We start from the raw sequence: 22,038 nt of genomic DNA on the forward strand, positions 1-22,038 counted from the left end.
AGCTTACTCCAGATTGATTGCAGATAAATTAAAGAGCTTTGATGTGGACAGCAAAGCATACTTACTGATCTAATAACAAATACAAGTGTTCTTGGAAAAAAAACTCTTGGGCGTGTACTGAAATTTCATGTTTGTTTTTCTCCCATTTTTTGAATAATAATAAATGAAACCCATTTATTTTTTTTTTAGAAATGTTTCTTCAGGCTGATTGTTCTGCTTCAGCTAAGCACACTCTCTATGGCAGAAAGGATAAACAAGTACAGCTTTGTACTTTATCCAGAACAAGAGACCCTACATTCAAAACTCTCATCATAAAAGCCGCTGAGAACTTAACCTGACTTACATTGCCGTTGCTTGGCTTTTGTTGCCTGTAAGGCTTACTAATACCAGGCCTATTTCCTCTTACAGTTGCCAACATTAAGAAAGAATATATAGAGATTAGAAAATTTTCCTGTTTGTCCTGAAATTTAAGGGTAAAAGATCAAATTTCCATTCCTCTGGTTGTTGTTAGCCTTTCTTCTTTAGAGGGAAAGAATTCACTGCTGTGAATTAGAGCAGTGCCTAATGATAAGCTCCTATGTGCTCTTTTAGCTGACTGTATGGTGGTGCATTTTCAAATTGCTGGTGCTCAGCATATTGAAAAGAAGGACACTTGCTTAGGCCTTGGAAGGACTTGTCCAGACTACTGCTATGAGAATGGTGCCCTACTGTACCTTTCTCCAGTCCTTAGAAACCCCATTCTTTCCAGCCTTCGTTTTTCATGGACAGTTTTATTCCGACTTGGTCTTGTCCAAGGATTTCCCTCATAGTTAAACAGCCAACCTCTTCCTCTCTTGTTTGCTCTCATGGAAGCAACCAAGCCATTCTCTGGGCTTTGTTTTGTGCACCAAGAAAAGCAAGCAGAGGTAGGTGAAAATGAATTTTTCTTTGATTTACCTTTAGATCATTTTAAAAGCTCAAAATTAAATCGAATGCTTTTCGATGGACACAAAATGATACTTTTTCCCCACAATTTGATCACTGAAAACCTTGAAACTGTTCTTCATTCTGGGTGAAACACTTTTAAATTCTAAAGTCATTAGGGAAAAACAGTTTGAAACAAAAATTGGTTTAAACAAGAAAAACATCAGACTTCTGAAAATTACGATCTGTCTGCCATCAGGCATCTTTAAGAGTCACTGCTTGCTGAGGAATAGCCCTCCCTTTAATTTTTCCTTCTCAGTTAATCCCTGTTGCCTGTCTCTCATAGTTTGACACCTGTTCTCTGGGCTCTGTCCTGAGCCCAGGTGACAATGCCATATACAACAGGGCCTTGTGCCGTGGAAATAATGCTTTTCTCACTGCCTTTAACATACCAGCCTTTTGGAACCCTGGACTTTGGAAGGATAAAGCCTCTTTAATATTCAATTTCTAATAAATTATCAGTTGTTTTTGAAAACACAAATTCCTGCTTTTCAGTGGTTAAGTTCCATTTGGAGATTCTTGGTTTTTGTTTGTTCCAGTAGTTATTATTGTTGGGGAAATAACTTACCTTAAAATGTGTGCTGTGCCTAGCTGCTGAGTTAAGAGAGGCTGGTTCTATTGAAAAGTAGAAGCCCAAGGGATTTTTTTTTTTGTTCTTTTGGTGTTTCTTTTTTTTTAATTCCCTGAAGATATCTAGTAGATTTCTGTCGTGGCTGACTCCAGAAATCCTAATGAAAACCAGAGTAGAACAAAGTTGTTGGGAGACATGTAAACCTCATAGTAGTTTGGAAGGAGTAAATATTTATCCAGGGAGAAGAAGACTTATTTTAAGACTGTCCTAATTTATTACTTAGGAAAACTACCTTTCGGTATCCACCCTGCAGCCAAGAATTGTCTTTCTTTTTCCTAGGGAATATTATAGTTTAAGAAATGAACCACACAACCCAGAATATACCAGCAGGGGCAGTGTCCCAGAATGGAACTACTCGTTAAACTCATTTATTCTTCTAACAGACCATTCTGAAGGTATGGCAACGCATTAGGGACAAAGCTGGATCACTGAAAGGTCATGGCTCTCGGAGACAGTAGCTGTAGTGGGATGCATTCCGGTCAGATTTGGGTTTTTACTATCAGTTTCACAGGACGCTTGTCCATGACAGACATCTTCACTTAGCAGTTTTGCTTAATACCTCATTTTTAAGCTACATGCCAAGCAGGTGCCCAGAAAAATCAGTAGTGGAGAGTGCGAAGGGGTCAGGGAGGTTGTTTTTATTTTCCCCATTTCATACTCAGTTAAGTAAAATACTGGGTGAGGCAGAGGATCAGAAACATGATAAAGTTTCTTATTTGCGGTTGGTTGATTTTTTGGTTTGTTTGTTTGGTTTTTTTTTAATCCTATGCAGACTAGTAACAATAAGTATCATATCATATTTGCTGATAGCGATTGAAGTGCCAGATAGTTTGCAGTCCTAATGAGGCTTGGAGAAAGAACTGCTTTCCTCCAGCAGAAACATCCTCTCTGACATAGAGCAGAGGACAGCAGTGTGGTTACACATCCTGTTCTAGCTGCAGCTGAGCCCTGCAGATGTGGTTACCCCCAGGACCCTCTTCCACCCCCTCAGCTGCTCAGCTTAACTGCTTTTAAGGTCACTTCCTAGCTCAGTTCACTCAAAATTATCCAGATGTGCTTCAGCACTTCTAACACTGGGATTCTTCTTTTTTTAACTGACCTGACCTGAGAAGCAGCTGCACCAGCAGTTGTGCCAGTAATCGGACTGATCAGTCATCTATTACAGGAAAGCACTGGTGAGCAGTCTGTGGTGAGCTGCAGAGGGTAACCATTCAACTTGGCCAGTATTCAGAACAGGTAAAGCTACTGCAGTATCTTCCTAGAGCAGTGCAGGGAAAACATGAAGTACCACTGCCTCTGCTGTGCTAGTGCTTGGAATGAGCCACGAGGCTATCCAGCCTTTCCCTTCCTCGAGTCTGAATGAAATACAAGTTTCTGTCAACATATGTGGGTGCTGCTTGGGCATAACAGTAGTCCCAGTCTAGTAGTCTATGTTAATGCATTTGCTGCTCAGATATAAAACACCTGATGGACTTGCATTTTTTTTCTCTGTTTGTGCCCCTTTGTACCACCCTAAATGTGCTTTCCCTCTTTCATGTAACAGCTCCCAGTATTTATAAGGTTATCACATTTCTGCAGATGATTTGAATGCATTGTACAACACAGTTATTTTTATATTTCCTCATAAAGACCTTTCCATGTTTGTGTTCTCTGAACTCTGCCCAGATTCTCATCCCTTTCATTCCACTGTTGAGGTCCCTGGCAATATTTCAAACTGCAGAGCGGTAAGAGGAGTAGAAATCCCTGCTAGATGATGGGATTATCTGTGTTTAGCTAGAAATTGTGCTGACCTTCAACTGTTGTGTTTCAAGATAGCATTGCCATCCACACCCTCATCTAGCATGAGCTTCATTGTATTCTCACATCCTAATCTCTGTGTCATCTAGACTAGAGCAGAAGATTTCACAGGTCTTTTTCACCCACAGTCTACAAGCCCATGCTTGTGTGTTCTCACTTCATTTCTTCTTCATATACATAATTGCCAGAAAGTGTTCGGGAGAGAGGTTCCTCAGTGCTGCTTACAGTGATAAGAAGTCTTACACTTAACCTGAGTATCTTGTGTCTTTCCGCAAGCCTTGAATTAGAAATTTCTGCCTGAAATGAGGAGCTGTCTTAAAAACTGACTGAATACAACCTAGTGCTAATGAAACCATCAGTTTAATTTAACATGGCTATGCCTGTGTAATAAAGCGGATAGGAGATAACTTACCTCAGTAGGTCCTGTACTCCATGTATTTGATGGGTCTGGTTTACCATGGTGCATGCCACTGCCTACAGACCATTAGCTTTGATGGTGACTAAAACTGGAGTTAATCAAGCACTCCTCTGTGACTCTCTCTCGCTACTTCATACACTGTTGTTTGTTGTTAACCTATGTCAACAGCCCTTCCAGTAATTTATAAGTCATATTACACTGCTCTTTACACATGGTACTATTAAAAGTAACATTTCCAGAAAGCTTTTGTGAAATACTATATTGATGACAGCACTTACAGTCAGACTTCTGTGTACTCTTTTTTTTTTCTTGTAGTTTTAAGCTTTTGGGAATGCAATCACATTTAGAATTACGTCCTTGTAGGTATTTTTCTGCAGCTGTTTATTGCCAGAGAGGCCAGCCAAAAAGCTACAATTGCCATCAGTGAGAATTTTGACACATAACTCTTTGAGAGGTCTATGATTCTTTTGTCATTGTTACTCATTCTAGCACTTAATGTATTTCTTCACGTATTACACTGTCACCCTAAAAATAGGATTGCAAGTTTTGAAACTCATAGTACCCAATTCTTTTTTAAAGTTTTGAAAAAAAGGGGGGATTTTGAGTATATCTGTATAATCCCCTGTTACACTGGTGACAAAATCCAGACTCATGTCTCTCATAATTATGTCACTTCAGTTAAAAAACACCATAATAGTCCACATCTTTCCATAAATTCCAGAGTTTCTCATGGACTGCAACAATTTTTTTTTTTTGTTAAAAATTGCCTAAATACTATCAAGTAATAATCAGTACAATACAATCAGTAATTTCATTTAGAGAGAGTTATTCCTCCATACAAAGACATATGCAGTGACCTTGGTAAGTGATCTACATTAGGCATAGAGTTGAATGAGGCACATTAGCAGTTAAAATCGTCACAGTCCCCAGGCAGTTACATCTTTTCTCATTTTTCTACTAAGCTATTTTAGAAAAATATAAAAGCATATGATTTTGCTTGAAGAAGGGAGTCCATATCTTTGTATGAAAAGGAGCCATAGGTTTTTACTGTAAAGGAATCAGAGAATTCACTTCCATAGTTTGTAGGCATTTTTATCAAACTTTAACTTTGGCTAATTTCTTAGATTTGTTCAAAGTAATTCATTAACCTTAGAGAAACACCTTTTTGTATTTTCTGATCTATATGCAATAGATTATGTTAGACTAGGAATAATAGATTTGGTGATACTTAGAGATGGTATTCCATTTTCTGTTGAAATGTGGACAGTCTGTCTGTCCTGAGCCCTTAAGACGAGTTCCCATTGAAAGCAAAATGACAGCTACGTCATTAAAATGTCCCAGCTTTTTTGAGATAGGGAGATCTGACACTTGAGGAGAATATGCAAACCAACTACCTACTTCTGTAGATTTCTTAAAAGTGAGATTACATGATTTTAAAATACTTCATTTCAGTGTTTTATGTTCTGGCAACTTTGATTGTTTTCTACTATTTCATACTTTTTTCCTTTTAGAAAACAAGGAATCATCTTGGTTCGTTTTCTCTGGATTTCAGGTGATGATGATGGTGTTGACCTCATGCCAAACACAGCTTGCCTTGGTTTAGGCTGACTGGTCAGTTCTAACCAGCAGCCTGTCACTAGTTTGACACTTAGCATTTGTGTAAATTTGTAGCTGGTAGGTACTGGAATTTGGCTAATGCTCTCTCAGTTTCAGTGCCTTGCTGGACAGATTCACAGTCTGTGGTAAACCTGGGATTGTCTGAGTCCCACACCCATATTTAAAACCTTTCATTTTGAAGCTGTACTGTGCATGCTAGCTCAAATAAATAATCGCTTGATACAAACAAGTTTTGAAGTCCAGTCTGGGCTTCTGTGGCTTGAAATGTCTTGTAATGTTTTGCTGGGGAAATATGGAGTCCAGCCTGAGCCCTGAGCACCCGAGTCCAGCTAAATACTGGATAACTCTAGTTGTCGGCAGATAGAGCTCTGCTGAGCTCAGTGTTGAAGTTTCAAGTCATTAAACTGAGTGCAGATTACTCAGTTCACTGTAAGATTAAATCATTTGAGGCTTTCTGACTGAAAGATGACTATCAGTATGTGCATGTGAAAAGATAAAATATTTTCACTGAAAATTGGGATCCTGCTGCATTCCTACTTTCTGATATGCTGCCATGCTTCACTTATCTCTCTGTTAAGGGTTGAAGACGACGCAAAGAATACTGTATCTGGGTTGACCAGCTAGAATGATACAGTCTGCTCTTTAGTTTTCAATTGCTGGATGTAAACCATACTAATCATAAAATCCCAACCTATGAATTACATCATTTTACCTTTATCCTTCAGGAAGACTTTTCAGTCTCACCATCCTCAGTCTCCAAATTGATTAAAAAAAAAAAAAGTTCAAATTGGTTCTAAATCAAAGCAGGAAAATGGATCTGTATAGTTTCTGTAATGTTTCCCAAATGAACTGATGTGGAAGCAAAGTGTGATTGATAACAAAGTGTAATAGGATGTATTGTACATATCGTACATATAAAAATATTTCTAGTTCCTTTAGTTTTATATTTCATTAAATGTACAGAACTCAAGATTATTTACCAAGTGAACTAAAGCTGACTGTGAAAGCCACAAATAAGGAAATTTGTTTTCCCTCCATAAGTTTCTCAGGAGAAACTGAGAAAGTCTCACTGCTCTGAGGTGGATCTTTGCAACACTGACAATAAAATACATTTTTGCTGCAGCCTGTCTCTGAAAACTAGTATGCCCTGTATATGAAACTGAGTGTGAATAGTCCATTGAGATGCTCTTTAATGTCTCTTGTCTGCTTTGCTGAAAGTCACTCCAAGAGTGACTCTCAACAGGTATTCAGCATGTGAATTTATTTTGCAGTCCACATCTCCAGACACCATTGTGGCCCTCAAACTGGTAGGGTCTCAAAACTAGTGTGGCAGATTCAGAAGATAGAAATGCACAGTACTGCCCTGTTTTGCAGTCTTAGTGATAAAGCTTAGGAGTCCCCAGCAAAAGTAGAGTCACAGAAGTAACAACCTTTTATTAGCAGCCAGCCTTAGTTTTTCCCCATTTCAAATTGCTGACTGAATTTTTCCAAAAATAGAACTTCTACTCTCTTGCTTAGGTTAAAGGAAGTTTTCTTTAACAGCCCTTGCTCTATGTTTTCAAATGGCCATTAGTTCAATTTCTCTGCTTTTAATCTTCTTTACAGGCTTTCCTACATTTATACTTCACAGTTTTCTCTTCTGTATGTATGTATCTCGTGTCCCTCTTCTGATCTCTCTGTCCCCATCCAGCGGACTCTTCTGCTGTCTGTCTCTTCATCAGCGTCTGAGACATACATGTAAAATTGGGGTTCTCCTAAAAGGATGGAAACCCAGCCTGGAACGGATCTACTTACTGACAGAAAAATGGTAAGAAAGGAGAGAAATCTTTCATATTCCTTGTGAAAAATGAATTTGTAGACTGGCAAATGCTTAGGATTAGAAACCCTCTTTTAGTCTGAATTGAAAATTAGTTGCATTGTAACTAAACTGGTTTGATTCCCCAGGTACCTTTCCCAAATATAGCTCCATTGGACAAAGTGCCAAATGGAGTTTCTTGCAGGAGTCTCGTTTGGTGCTGCCTTAGACTAAGGCAGATGAACGGAGTGTTAGAAACAGTGGCCTGGTCTTCCCCAGTGGGTTGCCAGCTGCCATAGAGTAGCGTATAGGCAGTAGCATAGGCTGTAGAAACCTGTTCACTAGAGAATGCCACCCATTCCCGTGGTTCATTTGACAGTCTCCAAAGACTAAATATTCACATAATTAATACGTCATGTATGTTAGAAATTAATAGGTATGTGATAGACACTTTTACCCTTGCAGAACACAGTGGTTTCCATTTATTTTTAGAATTTATCAGGTTGGATTTTTTTAAGACATGCTCTGGAGTCACAGAAGGAATTTGGGGCAGCCTCTCAAATTAAGATCATGTCACTGTTTATGCTTTGTCCTGTTGTTTGAAAAGATGAAGGAAAATGATGCTCTGTATGTGGAGTTCTCAAACAAGGTTTTGGGCCAGTAACAATTTTTTTTTCTCTTCTCAAACAAAAAATGACTGAAGATGCCTTCCTGTCCTCCATAAAACATTCTGCTTATTTTTATGCAGAATAAATGAATATAAGTCTAAAAATGTCAAGGAAACATATTTGTTTGGATTACGTTAAAAAATATACAAAATGTTTAGTTTAACTGTGAAGAATTTCTACATCTTTCTCACACCACTCTCTTGATGTAATACCAAAGCTCAACTAGCAGAGTAGGTCAGAGGTTTCTGAAAGTGCCAGTGGTGTATGGCTTTTGTCTCCATAGACAGACCAAGCTGTAGGCAGCACACAAGCTGGCAGCATGCTGATGGAGTGACTTGCTGTATGCTGGAAGACATCTAGACTGAATTTCTGTCCTGGTGACATGAGTAACTCTTGACATATGTTTACAGAAGTAGTGGATTGTTTTGAGGATAGTCGGGAAAGCATTTTCAGAATTTGTACTATGTGTTCACAAAGTGGCTTAGTTTAAATTAGTATCTGCAAATAAAAGATTATTTTCCTCTGATGAATAAGACCCACATCACAGGAGGATTGCAACCATGACTTTCAGTTTTAAGAGTTTTATGAGCTGAGGTGTCTTCCTTACAAAGAATTCTCCTTAGTTGACCTCAGTTATGGAACTAAATGCAATCCATTTAATGTCTGGAAAAGTGTTTTATCCATAAGAGGAGTCATAAAAAAAATTATAATCAATCACAAGTGCCAAAAAAAAAATCACCATCTACAAAGGTGTAGCAAAAGCTAGATAAGGAGGAGGAAGCTGCTTTGGAGAGGATTTAGCTTTCAACTGGCTCTAGCAAAGAAGAGCCATTGGGTTCAAAGTCATTAATTGCTAAGGGTAGAGAAGGAAAGTGACAAAAAAACCAATGTGGAAAATGGATGGAGGCAAGACTGGAAATGAGTGTCTTGATAAGAGTTTGGCATTAGGGAGAGAAAGAAAGGCACACATTTAAGATGTGGTGGGTTTTTACTATGGGGAGAGAAGGAGTGAAAAATAACACTTAGTTTTGGGTTTGAGCAATAGAAATTAAAATGGTGATGTACAAGGGGGAGAGAAAAGTCTGCAAAGGAAGTTTAAGAAGTGGACTTTGAACGTGTTGAAATTCGGTAGAATTTCGGGTAGAATTTGTGCTGTGACCTATGTGCTCTCTAAAAAGCCACGATTAAAATATTTAAATTTCATTTTGAACTTCTTATAGACTTGTGGGAGAAGGGTTCAGGGTAAAAAATTCTTCTGTCTGCAGCACTAGATTGGTTCATTTGGAATAGCACGTTGAGAAATCAGATTGAAGTTCAGTTTTAAAAGTGATGTTCCTACCTTTCAAAACTAGCTTCTGCCCAGAGGTTGTGACACAAATGTTTTAGCCTCACTCTATGCCAGGCTGCTGAGTGCTGCTTTTCTGCCCACGACCAGGGTGGCCTGCCACCTGCTGAGGTGTTTCAGATCTCACAGGCTCTTTTAGGCTGGCTGTTCCTCCTCCATCATTCGAAACTTTTCAACTTTTTTATAATTGCTTGCTCTAAGCTCAGTTTCTGGGTGTTTCAAAAGTGGAGTTGTTTGCATCCAGTCACTTTCTTCTTTCAGCTGCAGTAAAGACCTTGAAATTTATCTTCTTCTAGGTTATTGAGTTTCAATGCTTTATCATTTTTCCTCCAAGAAAGGTGTGCATGCAAACTACAGAAAAGTTTTCTTTTTGGAGTTTGACCAGAAGGAGTGTGCTTTTCCACCCAAGTTTAGACATATATTTAGAGATCTTGCTGAATCTGGGCCAAGATTTGTAGCCTGTTTTTGGAGTTCAGTGAACAATAAGTGAAAATAATGCATGAGCATTTTTTTTCTGATTGTGAGAATATTTGCAAATAATTTATTTAGTAATTACCAAGAAAGATTGAGCCAGATAAGGTAACCCTTTCATCTAAAATGAATCAAAGGACAATATCCATTCCTATTAGTTGGCCTGCTTAGATTTTAAATTCTTCAAAATGAATGTTAAAAGAATTTCCATGAAACAGTGTTCACAACTGACACTACTTCTTTATAATAGGGCAATAGTGAAGATACATTTATATTTGAAAGTGTGCATGTTTTTGTTTAAATATGTATACATCTGACAACAAACAAGCTCTTAAAAATATTCAGGTTATAACTGCCTCAATGATTTTTAAAAGTGTGAATAATTAGCATGGAAATTAGTATGGAAAGACATACTTTGTTGTGAAGAATTATTGTCTAGTAAATTGATGGAAACAGGGTGTCAAAATTTATATTGATGGTGTGTCATTCTTTATAAATTGCACCTTTTATTGATGATAGTTCAGTAGTTGTGGACAAGTGGCAAAGATTACTTGCTTCCCTGCATAGCTCTTTAGTTACAAGGTCTTTGAATAGCTATGTTAACAGGTTGAGATGTACTCTCTGCGTTAGCTGACTGTATCTCATAATTCTATTGGGTTAACTATAATTCATAGTAATTTTGATTGTAAATCAGTGGGACAGGAAAGGAGTGCATTTATCTCTGTGAAAACAAAAGTATTATTCTAGCTTAGTATTTCATACTCAACTATACTCATTGACTGGCTCCAGTAACTTTGGAATATTAATGAGATTAAGACCAACATCTTTAATTCAGGGGAAGCAACAGATAGTGTGAAAACAGGGGCTCTTAGTACAGTCACATTGACACTGAAAACATTAAATGAATTCTTATCCTGGATTTTTTATACGTCGGTACCAACAGTAGTCAAGTTGTTGCAGCTGAACTACTCAAACGTTACTAAAGGCATCTTACATTTCCTTAAAAAATCAATTTTTGATTTTGTGGTTCTCACTTCTTCAATATGGTTCTCTGTTATTTACTTTCACCAAGACTTTTGAATATAAAATTTGCATCCATAGACATACTTGTTTTGACTCAGACCTTCAGAGATTCATATCAATGCATATGATTTGCACGGAGTTTGGTCTTCTGATTCTTCTCTGATGGAAGTGAGGAACATTTTTATATTCTGTGAATTTCTGTAAAACAGCCTTATATAAGACTGAATTTGAACTGCATCAGGACCCAGAGCATAGAAAATTGAGGCTTATGTACACTCTGTTTTCACTCTAATGCAGGATCCAACCTAGTGTGTGTACTCAGTCATTAATATTAGAAAGTGCTCCCAGGTCTCAGTTTAGATGTGGCCTTATCGATCTCCATAAGAAAGCATTCTTGGGAAACACTTTTTAAATATTTTACACTTTCTTAATATTTTAATTTTAAGATTTTTATTTTGTTTTGAGAACAATATGGTAATTTAAACATCGCTTAGTACTAAGATATAGCCTGAGGCTGTTTGCTTTTCCTCACATTAGTATTTGTGTCTTGTTGGGGCAAGCAGTGATCCAGAAACATGAAAACAGGCTACATAACCTGTGAGAGCAGCTAAATGTAGAGAAATTGGCTACATATAGCGTAAGAGAAGTCACTATGTTTAAAACTTCAACTGTGCTTTTCAGGTCAGCCCAAAGTACAAGTTAAGGCCTATTCTTCTGCCAGCTACATGGAAGAATTAGGGTTCTTCTGAGTTGTAATGCCTTTTACTGCTCCGTCACTCTTGGGGGTGTACTGATGCTGGAGATAGATGTTTATGCTTCAGATCAGGGACTCCCCAGGGATTTATACTGATATTGGTTCTCACAAGGTAGTTTGTAGATTTAAACTAAAAATGTCAGATGATTCTTCTACTCTGGCTGCCAGTACTAGCACTAGTGAGCGCACTACAGCAACCTTCAGCTCTTCCGTGTTTGGTTCAGCTACTCTTACAGAAACGTCTCTTCTGGGAAGTCTCATAGCTCTTACGTTTAACAAACTGCATGGAGAAATAGCAACAAAGAAGAGGTAATAATAGTAAATACAAAACCAAAAGCTTTAAGTAAAAATATCTTTATGTTCATATTTCAGGTCCTTAGCTGACCCTTCTGTTCCTCAAGATTAGGAAGAAACTTCTGAGAATCCAGTTACCTCAAAATTGCTGACCTCCTTTCTGCTGAGCCATAGCCAGTTAGGAAGACATAAGTGCGATGAGGCAGGAGCACTGGCTCACAAGTGAAGTGCTATCTCACCCCTCTGGGAATTTTTATGGGGGCATAGGGCAGCCAGTCATACCAGTGACAGGGCTCTAAAAGCAGTGTTACAGCATCTGATCAACAGAAGTTTGCCAGATGTTACTGTGATACACATTTTGACCAACTTCTGAATATTCTGAGGCCTCTTTTATTCGCTAGTTGGCATTCAAGGTAAGATCATTGTTTGCGTGCAAATCCTTCCAAACCTTTCTTCCATCACAAAAGCACATAGATGTGTCCAGTTTGCTTTGCCTGCTAGCCAGTAGGCATCCATGATTGCCAGTTAAAACTGCCCATTTTGCTGTACCTGCCTGGGGGTTTTTGGTGCAGGCATCTAACTGAATAGATGTGGAGATGGACCATAGTTTTATCCAGGATAGCACCTTAAATCTCTCTTTGTACCTCTCAGTGTCAACGGAGGTGTGCCTGAGTGTACCTGAGGTTGCCCTGTTTGTGCAGTCTCCGTTGAACACATCTCCTCTGACAGAGAGGAAAGTAATTCCTTAGTAACTCTAGAGTTAAATGAAGTTCATAAGACTTCACAAATGAGTACAATGAAACATGCTTCCAATATCCTTGCAAATTAGTAACCCACGTATTATACAGTTTTGCACCTCAGTTTCAGAGTAGAAAGAACTTTTAACATGTTCTGCAAATATATAGTAACATCCAATTTTGTTTTCTGCTGCAAGATTCTTCCAATAATATTACAGCCAAAAGGGTTTTTCTACTTTTTTTTTGTAATCATTACCAGTTCTTTAAGGCAGTTTAGTTTTGTGTGGCACTGGAAGTAGCAAAGTCTGGTGTATGGGCTAAAGCTAATTTCTGGAATTGCAACCAGAAGAAATTTAGAGGCAACAACATGCAAAGCTTCATCTGGGTTGTTCCAAATGCGAGCATTGCACTCTGCGACTTCCTGAGATCTCGGTCGGTATTCAGATAGATAAATGTTTTTCCTATCCTCAGCCTGAACTTTAGATTGTCCAGATGAGAACAGATGAGAACATCCAGATGAGATGGATGTCATGGATGGATGTTACCCAGAGAACAGAAATGGAAGGAAAATGTAAAACTTCATAATTTTCAGGAAGAAATGGAAAAAAAAGATCAGGCATTTATACTTCAGTCTGAGACGCTGGTTTTGCCTGTTAAATGTGAAAGTGGTGAATTAATAACGTTCTTTTCACTAATTGTCTTGTTAACACAAAATAGCTGAACTATGTTAACTTCTAGAGTGCTTTTGTGCAGTGATTAGATAACGTATGAGCTTTAGAGGTTTAAAGGAGATGTGTTTGTATGGCGTGGTTATGTGGAGATAAATAGTCTCCCAAGCTGAGTATCAGTGAACAACTGCATCAGGGCTGTGCATGTAATTAGCAGGAAGTACTTCTCCTGATAAAAATTCCTTGAACTGTTACATGTTTAGCCAAAAGAATTGGAATGATTTTTCAAATAAAAACTATTGCACTTAGGAAGCACCTTTCTTTAGCAGTTCATTACAAATGGCTTTTTGTGTATATGTAATGAATGTATTAATGCATTTTTATGGCCTGGGTCAGGTAGTCCTGAGATCTAATCAAGCAAGTGTGTAGAACCAGAGGAATGAGAGTAAAAAAAATTCTATTGAAGTGTCTGAATCTGTTAAAGAATGTGATTTCCCTCATTAACTCTGCAGAGCTGTGCTAAATTTACCTTTTAAGATGTACCGTTAAGATGTGGAGGTGACCTTTGGAAAGGTCACCTGATTGCACTGGCTTAAATGCAGTAGGAGACCACCAAATGGAGGACTTAGTCTACTGGATTTCTGCATCTAGTTTGCATCTGAATTTAGGCACTCAGTTTTCCTAAGTGTCCTCATATCATCAATTATTGGTTCAGAGGACAAGGACCTTGGAAGGTTTCTACACAGAGCTTATGTCTTACCAAAATCTGGCACCTAAGATCTCTCTGGGAAGAGTTCTCACTTTTTCTTTAATTGTTTAGGAAGCAGACACAGATACAGGAGATTTATGTCATTACGAATCTATAATTTGAGTGGCTTCCCTTCAGGCAGGGGATTGTTTCTCCTTCCATGTTTGCACAGCACCAAACTCAGCTGAATCTTTTTGCAGTGCCTTGGGATGCCACTGTAATGTAAATATTCAATCTTAATATCTATTATGGCCCTGAAATTCAAGGTGAGAACCTTGCCTGGCTGTGAGCCCACTGTTGAGGTAGCTGTCTCCTTTGCACCTATGTTTTTTTGCTCTAGGTACCAGCAAGCAATGTTGTCAACTGCAAGAGTTACGTTTGGTGATGCTCAGAAATAGGACATCTGAAGATAAGAGCTTGTTGCATTACTTTGTTCAGAAGAGAAGTTAGCATAGATCAAAGTATCAAAAACTTTGTGGCTTTAATATGGAGGTGCCTGACTCGTGTGTATAGAACTGGGTGTAAGTTACATCCAGGCTGTTCTTCCACTTCTTTCACCCTTTGTGTGATAGCCATTTAGGAAGCCTCGATACTAACCATTACCTATCCATCCTGCTAAGTATAAGCAATTGATAGTCTTCTTGCCCAATGTATCAGTTTGCTGGAAGAGTGATGGGAGTTTATTAGTATTTTTAGCAGTAGACACAGGAGTGTCAAGAATCATACTGTTTAAAATTAATACTAGATGTCTCTCTGAAACAGTCTTAGAGTTTTAGAATTAACTTCTGGATGGCAGCCTCTTCTTTCTTCAGTTTGTGTAAAGTTTCATTACATGTTCTGCTTTTATGTTTCATGTTTTTATCGCAACAACAAATTTCTTGGCTGAAAAATCATTTATTCCGGGTAGTAAATGTTTCTTTATAGTGAACAATAGTGAGGTTTCTTTCAACATAGAGTATAATGGAGATAACAGTGCCAAGAGAAGTTAACTTATTTCTTCCACATTATAAACCTGAATCACTGAGGTTTCCTGGGTACATTTTTTTTCATAGCAAGTTTGACTTGTAACTGAAAAATTAGCAGTTTTCAGAAAGTGTGAATTTAATAAAAGGCACCTTTGTGCCTCATCATTGCACACGCGTTTACTTCTAGCAACTGTAACATATATTTACACTTGCTAATCGGGGAAAAAAAATGTTTGAAGTCCTTGAAAACAAGAAAACTTTTAAGTGCCCTGAAAATAATGTGAAGATTAAGAGGTTTATTTAGAAAACTCAGTCATGGAGAGACTTTGTTCTCTTCAACATTTCTCAGGAACACACTCTGTTAATCTGTTTCGTCTGATTAATATCAGATTCAGAGCCTCTTCATGATTTATTTTCATAGAAACAGATGTTATCATTTGTGCTGGAATGGAGACATACTCTGGGCATTATGTAACCTGCTTTGGCATTAACTTATGCTACATTTTTTCCCTTCATTCTGCCACAACATTGTAATTGTACACAAATGGTTCTCAATGTGTTTCCATAGATACTTAGCGTGTTCAGACTTCTTGTAATATATGCCGCGGTCTCACAGATAGCTCTTGTTTTTAAACTCTGAGAGCTGCTGCACCTGTAGTTTTCAAATAGTAATAGTTACTGATTATAACACAGCAGTTTTGTGCACATATTTCAGTGTTGTCCATCAGCTCTGCTTTTGCAGTCTGTGATGAGTTATGCAAAATCTCTGCTTGCCACCAAAGTGTTAATAGAGCGCTGTGGGCTCAGTTAGTGTGAACCATCTCCATATCTGGAGGAGTGTTGGGAGGAGAGGTGGAGGGTTGAAGGCAAGGACTTCAGCCCAGGCCAGGGAAAGAACAAAGAATTTGAGAAAACTGTATGAGCGTGCAGGACCTGTTGAGAAACAGCTAGATGCTGGAGCATCCATCAAGATAGTTTGGCCTGATGTGGGACTTCTGTGCTTGCATTATATTTTTAGGATCCCCTTTCTTGGTTTGTAAAATTTGAATTGCTGCTGTGCTTGGGCCCTGCCAATTAGCCGCAAGTTTTTTTCAGTTACCTTGGTCCTAACCGGGACACTTGTCACAGCACCTGTAGCCAACTGATTTGAACATGTTTTAGGTCACCGAGGGCAGAGATATACCTGATATGTTCTTTAGTGCTACCCCACTCTATTTCTGCCTCCTGAGATGGAAAGGAAGGACCTGGCTGACATCAAGAACAGCTCCAAAGTATGCATTATACACAACAACTTTTTGACTTGTCTTTTGTGGAGGGCTTTTCCTCTTGCACGGACTTGATTTCTTGCTGTGTTTCTTTTAAAGTCTACTGGTTCAATGACCAGCCTCAGCTGGCAGGGAAGGCAAAAGATTCTGATTTCTTTTGAAGTTAAGACAATAGTTACTTCAAAAGCAGGTCAGCGGATGGGCTTGGGCTGGGAAACAACACTTGATCTGGATGTTTTGAGAGGCTTAAAAACCTCTGGGTCACAGCTGCAACCTGCGTAGAGAATGCTGTGTAAATCTGACTGAGTACCCCAAAAGGTTCCAGAGAACATCCTCTATCTTTTGCTAAATGTCTTTTAGAAGCCCTGCTGAGATGAAGGAAGGAGCCTGATTTAGGACTAAGCTAACGCAGTGTTACACAGAAGCGCAGGTGCCCCAACCACTCACTGGAATTGGTGGAGCAAACCTGTGTCAGCCATTCCCACTCATTAACTGTAATTTTTGTCAGTGGAGAAGTATAGGAAGCAAGAAATGATTGCCTAGTAGTCCCATCTTCTCAGTTTAACATATGAAATTTCTAGGATGCAGGCCTTGCACAAGTGGAACAGATTACAGCTTCACGACCATCACATTTCCTAGCAGGTACTGCTTGTGATATTTTCCCCAAACTTAAAAAAAAGAAAATATAGAGAGAAGAGGGAAGACACCTGCATATAAATATGTAGTTTTGTTATCTCCCTTTAAGTATGGTCATTTTGAATAATTCCTTATTATATCAACACAGTTTAAAGCTATTCATAAGAGGGAAACAATTATTTTTTGTAATCTTTAAATAGAGACAGTTTGAAATCTTCAACCTTTTGTAGATAAAAAAGATGCCTAGATGGCCAGAACAGCAAAATTATGAGCATGATCTTTGTCAGCCCATGCTGCAAAGGAGACTAGAAGAGGAAAAAGCATGGTTAATAGAAAAAGAAAATGTAATTTTGAGTTGCTGTGTTTCTAAATTTAAAATTGAAATTTTAAGGAAAAAAATAATCAGTATTTTTTGTTGTGTTTAGTTTTTGCTGTTAACCAAAACCAATCTCAAATTTGGCACAAACGTGCAGGCTGTTCTACTTCAAAACAGAGCACAGACCAAATATATGCAGTAGGTAGACTAATACAATTTTTAAATAGCAATTAACTTCATTTTCTCTGTGTTCATACACTTGAAAGGATGATACAGACTTTCCCTTCTATGTTTGAAAGCAGATATGCTGGGATAATCACACTTCATTGTTGTAAAAGAACATTAACCTCTAGAGGAGCTTGACTCCTGCCAGGGCCACATTTGCTATTGGCTAGCAGCGTTGATGTCGATGCAGCTGCACTGTTCAATATTTTAGCCATCCATCTTTGGATTTCAATTGATGTCTACCTGTAAAGATACAGTCAGAAAAGTAAAGCATTGGCAAGTTCTGCTTACAATTGTGGCAGAAGCATGAAGGTTTGTGTGACTATGAGTTTAAACCACAGCTGATAGATATATTCTTTGCCTGCAAATATGTTGATAAAGATCAGGTTGGGTGCAGGAGGCTGGACACTGGGAATATGTGAGCCCAAAACAACACATTACAGTAGCTGGGCGTAACTGTCTGAAATTAGTAGTTCATCATGGTGAGTAAACTGGAGAGTACCAACAGTATCTATTATTTTTGCAGAATGGCAGTATTTCATGACAGCCTGTTGATTTGGAATACTTTTATCTAAATCTCCAGGTTTGAAAGATAAGAATTAGTATCTCCGACCTCCTGCTGTGGTTCATCATATTTTGCAGCTTTGGGTTCTTGTAGCATCAACCTTAAGTTTTTCCTAGGTACTAAAACATATCTTCAGGATTCTGATAAGCAAGGGCAGGTAAAACTAGAGTTGTGGGGTGTTAGCTTCTGGGGTAAATATCCATGGCAGGGGTTCCTGCGGCTGTGGGAGGGGGCTAGACCACTAACTGAGATGCTACCTCCCAGTCCTGTGTTCCTGCAAGAATTCTTTGAGCCCTTTGACAAACTATTCCAGGAGTTCATATGATGTTTACTTAAACTTACCAAAAGCTTTTGTTGAACAGTCCCTTGCGAGCAGTGCCTAAAGCCCTGTGTTGAGACTGCAGAGGACTGTCTTCAACCATGCAGTAGCAACAGAGTCAGGACAAAGCAAGAAGAAATTGTAAGATCCCAGAGAAACAGACTCAAGGCATCTGTGTTTGAAACATTAATTTATCAACTGGGTAATTATAAAAGGAAATATAGCAAAATGTGCAGATTATTTTAGGATATTAAAGACCAGAGACAAGAAGGCCTTTCAGAAGCACCTACCAGGTAAATGGACAGACAGAAGGCTGCCAGGAAAAATCCTGCTGACTGTTGGATGAGTAAAGAGTACCCACATGGCTGCTTTTTGTTGATATTCCGTAACAATGCATAGGCTGTGGTATCTGCAGGTGCAAGGAGGTGGTCCCTGGGACCTGGTGTTTATTCCAGTCCTGTGCGTCAAACTGTTGGTGTCCATGAGACCTGGCCGTTACAGTGAAGAGCTCAGCCAAAGCATCTGCTTAAATACTATGTTTGCTCTGAAGCTGAAAAGTGTACTGAACCATTTGAAAACAACACCAAACATGTAATGATGCACATACGCCTACCCATAGATATCCTGTGTTTAATTCAGGTTTTCTATCACAGCAGGCCAATGCAGTGTACATCATGAGAGACGTGGGAGGGCCCCTTCTGAAGAGCAACAGGAAGAATAATGTCTGTGAGGACACACTGAAGCAAAACTACTCAGACCCCTGAACTTCAAATAAAATTTAAATTAACATTCTTGTATGCTTCTTACAAACACAAAGGAGAGCTTAAAATTTAAAGACAGCCTTTCTGTTATAAGAAGTGTGGCATTTCTGACTCTGTATCTTATAACTTCTGCAATTTACTGGTACAATATACCAGTAAGAATAAACATTTAGTAGGTGATATAAAACGTGGATGACAAAATCCTGCCTCTGCAGAAGTCAATGGCAAAACTGTAACTCTATCAACAGGGTCACTTGGCATGTTTGTACTGGGTAGAGGTATGATGGTTGTCTTGAGGTGAGCTAACCTACGTGTTCAGAAGAGTAGGCTGAGCATCTTAAAGGAATGTTCCTAAAGGACTGATACATTTAGAGTGCCTCTAGTATGTGAACTGCCCAATCTGAGGACAGTATTGTGCTGTACTCTGCAGAAAATACTTGCAGTAACAACTCACTGGCTGCAATGAGACAAGTCTGAATTCAGAGCTGTGCTAGAGGACATAGAGCAACTCTGAGGAGGATTAGGAAGTAATTTTCCATGTGGACAATAATTTTCCGTCCATTACTGGCCCTTGTTAGCAGAGAGCTGATTAAGTAGGATACCAGGCCAAATTGCTCCCATGCATCTGATGAAAGGGTCTCTGCCCCGGTGCCCTGGTGCATGTGCAGGAGATCTTGCATTCCTAGATTCACTGAATCACAGAATGCTTGGGTTGGAAAGGACCTTTAAAGATCACCTAATGCAACCCCTCTGCCATGGGCAGGGACATCTTTCACAAGATCAGGTTGCTAAAAGTCCCATCCAACCTGACTTTGAACACTGCCAATGATGGAGCATCCACAGCTTCTCTGGGCAACCTGTTCCAGTATCTCACCACCCTATTGTAAGAAAGTTTCTCCCTTGTATCTCATCTAAACCTACTCTCTTTCAGTTTAAAACCATTGCCCCTTGTCCCGTCACTACAGGCCTTGGTAAAAAGTCTCTGTCTTTTTCATATGCCCCCTTTCTATATTGAAAAGCCCCAATAAAGTCTGCCCGGAGCCTTCTCTTCTCCAGACTGAACTGCTTCATTTATCCCAGCAGAGCCATTTGGCTTTGTGTTGCTCGATATCTGCCCTTCCTGCTACAGAGTATGTAGTTGTGGCAGTTGCTAAGCGCGTGGGAGATGAGGAAGTGCTAAAATAGCAATGCTTTTCAAACAGTAGAAGTTAAATTAAAAATTATAGTGCTTATAGCATGGTACAGGACCATGTGCTATTTTTAGCCTGATGATACTTCTATACTGCTACTAATTGTACATGCATTTGGACATCACCTAGTTTCACTATTAAATTAAAAAGAATGAAGAGCAATGGCCACATGTGAAGAGATCTGGAGTTACAGATTGCATGGCTAACAAACCCTTCAGATCTGCGGTGTGGTGATTTGTACTATGTTATGGCACACTGGGTTTCAAAGCAAATCATGCTCATTAGCAGGAAAAGTTAAATGTTGGTTTCGGCCTGAGTGTGAAGGGAATGGGTAATAGCAGCAGCTGGTATGTAAATTACTTTCCCTTGTTAGAATATCATGTTTTACACTTGGCTCTTGTTAATTCTTTTCAGGCTTTATCAAAATAGAAATCACAGCCATAATTTTAATTCCTCCCTTTATAAACTGGAATTTAGGAAAGGACAATGACGAAATCCTGGGAGGTAAAACCTGATCTGATACATCCTTACATCCTTGCTGTGCTACGTGATACATAATTGTTCAGAACTTAGGCTAAATAAAAGCCAATTAAGTTCATAATTCCTGCAACACCAATGAAGGCATGACAAGGATTAATTAGGTGTGGCATGGCTATCAGTAACTCTGAAATAACAACATTGGCAGGACATGCATGTTTCCACATCATTACAAATCTATTTACATTACGACTGGAAGTTATGTGTTTTAAAATAATAAAGAACATGAAGTAGCTGCCACCAGCCTCCACCCCCCATCAGAATCCCATTCTGCCAGTTAAAGTGCTGTCATGGGAGACTGTCTCTGGTGACCGTGATAGTGCGAGCACTGACAGCCATCTCGGTGCTCACACAGCAAAAGGTCTTCTGACAGCTTAGAAAAGTGTCAGGATAGCAGCTTCCCATTTTCAGGAGGTATTTTACCAAGTGAATGTTGTGGCTGTTTTGAAATTATTTTCTTTCAAAAACACAACAGAAGAAAACAATTTACACAAATGCCAAGAAAGCACATGAGTATGTGTATGTCATGAAACGAAAACCTTGAATTTTGGCTAGAATTAATTAAGCAATCATAGAATCATAGAATGGTTAGGGTTGGAAGGGACCTTCAAAGGCCATCTAGTCACAGGGACATCTCCAACTAGATCAGGTTGCTCAGAGCCCCATACAACCTGGCCTTGAATGATTCCAGAGATGGGGCATCTACCACCTCTCTGGGCAACCTGTTCCAGTGTTCTACCACCCTCAGTGTAAAAAATTTGTTCCTAATATCTAATCTAAATCTACCTCCCTCCCTGTAAAGCCATTACACCTAGTCCTGTCACAAGAGGCCCTACTGAACAGTCTCTTCCCATCTTCCCTGTAGGCCTGCTTGAGGTACTGGAAGACCGCTTAAGGTCTCCCCGGAGCCTTCTCTTCTCCAGGCTGAACAGCCCCAACCCTCTCAGCCTGTCCTCACTGGAGAGGTGCTTCAGCCCTCTGATCATCTCCGTGGCCCTCCTCTGGACCCTCTCCAACAGGTCCATGTCCTTCTTGTGTTGGGGGCTCCTGAACTGGACACAGTACTCCAGGTGGGGTCTCACCAGGGCAGAGTAGAGGGGCAGAATCACCTCCCTCGACCTGCTGGCCACGCTCCTCTTGATACAGCCCAGGATACGGTTGGTCTTCTGGGCCACAAGGGCACATTACCGGCTCATGTTAAACTTCTCATCCACCATCACTCCCAGGTCCCTCTCCTCAGGGCCAGTCTCGATCCATTCTCTGCCCAGCCTATATTTGTGCCTGGGATTGCCACGACCCATGTGCAGGACCTTGAATCTTCCTTTTTCCT

The 22,038-nt window shown here is 39.3% G+C and overlaps 1 protein-coding gene across 1 annotated transcript in view; it reads left to right on the forward strand.

The window, feature by feature from the left end:
• ATP10A (ATPase phospholipid transporting 10A (putative)) overlaps positions 1 to 22,038 on the forward strand; it is a 115,857-nt gene that overhangs the window by 23,267 nt on the left and 70,552 nt on the right. The gene's annotated exons all lie outside the window — the stretch shown is intronic.

Source organism: Chlamydotis macqueenii, chromosome 1 (genome assembly GCF_036417535.1).
Source record: "Chlamydotis macqueenii isolate bChlMac1 chromosome 1, bChlMac1.mat, whole genome shotgun sequence".
Classification (NCBI taxonomy): domain Eukaryota; kingdom Metazoa; phylum Chordata; class Aves; order Otidiformes; family Otididae; genus Chlamydotis; species Chlamydotis macqueenii.